The sequence below is a fragment of the Cebus imitator genome, unplaced genomic scaffold (assembly GCF_001604975.1).
Source record: "Cebus imitator isolate Cc_AM_T3 unplaced genomic scaffold, Cebus_imitator-1.0 Scaffold835, whole genome shotgun sequence".
Taxonomy (NCBI): Eukaryota; Metazoa; Chordata; class Mammalia; order Primates; family Cebidae; genus Cebus; species Cebus imitator.
The window spans coordinates 7,178-10,037 of NW_016108150.1; positions in this window are offsets into that span (position 1 = coordinate 7,178).

The following is a 2,860-nucleotide window of genomic DNA, read 5'->3' on the forward strand; positions in this document are numbered from 1 at the left end:
GGACTGCTCTGCTCACATCCGCCCATCTCAGGACTGCTCTGCTCACATCCGCCCATCTCAGGACTGCAGGCCAAGTTAAAGTAAGAAAATGGACTGGGACAGCAGGAGCCTGGCTGGCTGTGTTGATGGATTGTGGCCTTGAAATGAGCCCTTGAACATTTGTAGACTAAGAATCTTGATCCATGCCAGGCAAAATGAAAACCGTGTGAGAAAGGCTCTGTGGATTCCAAGGGCATCAGCTGGATCCAGGAATCTGGTTTGGCTCTGGTAGCTGCTTGTGTTTGGTCCACAGTGGCTCTGCTCAGGCCCAGATCCAGGCCTCTCCCAGAGAATGATCCCTGCCTGCTCTTTCCTTCACCCACCGCTCAGCTCTGACCCTGCCCACTGTGGTCCTGTGGACATGTCCAGCTCTATGGAAACTACCACTCTCAGGGTGTGGCCTCTGCCGTGTAAATGGTTCTACTGGCCTTAAGATGTCCTTGGAATGGAGCCGTTCCCGGGGGCTGCCGGCCACAACCTCAGGCACCACAGGCCACACCTGCCACGTCCATGGCTACCCCTCAGGCCCCACCTGCCATGACCTCAGGCACTACAGGCCCCACCTGCCATGCCCACGGCTGCCCCACAGGCCCTACCTGTCATGCCCACGGCTGCCCCACAGCCCCCATCTGCTGAGGCCATGGCTGCCCCACAGGCCCCACCTGCCATGCCCATGGCTGCCCTTCTTGCTCAAGGGCATTTCTTTGAACACGGCTTTCAGGTTTTCTTTACATGGAGTTTATAAATCACATAGTCTTCTTGCTCATAAGAAGACATAAAAAAGCCTCACAGACATCATGGGAAGTTGAGGTGACCTGCCGTGTGAGGTGCTGCCTTGAGTGTGTGGATCCTCTCAGCAAGAGGTAACAGCCGCCGGCCCCAGGAGACCCAGCCCAGGTTCAAAGCCCTGAGTTTCTTTTCAGTGTCTTCTGGATCTGAAGGGTGGGGTCCCATGAAAAACAGGCAGCCTCCGTGTCTCCATGGCAGGGAGAAGAGGCCCCTCTCAATTGTCCCTTCCTGCAAATGCCCCTCTCCATCCCAGAGCTGCAACAGCAGAAACTTCTGGATAGTGGAAACTTCTGGAAGGTGGATTTCCAAGGATTGTCCTTATCCTAAAACTGCATTCAAGAAAAACACACTGACATGATTGCGGGCAGAGGTGTGTAATACAAATGAAGATAACAATTTCAAGTAACCTGAAAGCTGAATTATTCATTAAAGTTTATTACATTAAATATTTTGCACCTGCACCAACTCTCATTTTGTCTCAGCTTTCACACAAAATCTTGCAAGTACCTCTTAATAATCCATTTCTACACCTTTTGAATGTGATGAGTATTACATGTATTTTACAACATTCCAAACCTGACACTCAGTGAAACCACAAGGCTCATTAGAAGGAATATAGGTTTTTAAAAAGCAGAGAATAGCTGGGTGCGGTGGCTTAAGCCTGCAATCCCAGCATTTTGGGAGTCCAAGGCGGGCATATCATGAGGTCAGAAGTTCGAGACCATCCTGGCCGACACGGTGAAACCCCATCTTTAATTAAAAAATAAATAAATAAAATAAAAAGCAGAGAATATTGAATCTGTGAATAAAAGAGAAAGGAAGTGCAATTAGATAGAAATGCTGAAAAGAATGTATTGCTCATTGACTTTTGAAAACAGCTCTATCCATTCAACGCGTGTTCATACCTGAAAACGCCGGTATTTCAGGCTCTGTCCTCAGGCCCAGCCCACTGCTGTCTGTGGGTCCCCGGGGAGCATCCGTGCCTCCCTCCTGCAGGCGAGGCTGCCACATAATGAGTGCATGCCTCGCTTTGTCTTTGCCTTTCAAAATTGTGTTACACATTATAATAAGTCTCATTTAAATGAAAACTTTATGCATCAGAAAGAATAGAAAGAACACAAAATGTGTGGCCACCCGTGAACTCCAGTGTGATCAACGCTGCCAGACACTGGCTAGGCAAATGGGAGCAAATCATTTGACCTTTCTGCAATCGATTTTTTAACTGCAAATTGAGCTTGATAACATTGGTTTCATGAAGTTTGCTAGAGATGCTGAAGGCCAACAAGCCCAGTTACACCAAGATGAAAGAAGAAAGAGAAAAAGAGAGAGGTAGGGCAGGGAGAGGGAAACGGCAGAGGTGCCACCTCATTCTCCTTCCTAAACGAGCTCGGTGATTCTGTGGCCACTCAGTAATGGGCGCTTTCTCCTCTGCAGTGACCCGGGGTGGCTTCACCATCTGTGTTTATTTCCTCCTAGCTGAGGAATGGGCTCCTTCTCAGACCTCAGGCCCTGGAGACTCTCCCTTTAATCAGCACCATGAGATCTTTGCTCCCTCCTGGGTCCAACTGATGATGATATTACCAAAGACATCCATGTAAAATGCAAAGTAAAGAAGACAAGCTTTTGAGTTAAACCTTGGAGCATTTTATTCTAAAGATCTGGAGTCCATATCACTGTAAAAGGCACGACCCACACTCAGTTTAAAATCATATGCAGGGGTTTTGGGAATGAGATAGGAAGGCACTGAGCCCCTTCAGCTGATGTCTAACCTCACAGCCTCTCCCTCGGGGATTCCCAGGCTGGTGCTTTCACTGTTATGCTCTCAGGTAGGTTGTGTCAACTCAAAGTCCAATGATCTTTTTTTTTTTTTGAGACGAGTTTCGCTCTTGTTACCCAGGCTAGAGTGCAATGGCGCGATCTCGGCTCACCGCAACCTCCGTGTCCTGGGTTCAAGCAATTCTCCTGCCTCAGCCTCCCGAGTAGCTGGAACTACAGGCGTGCGCCACCATGCCCAGCTAATTTTTGTATTTTT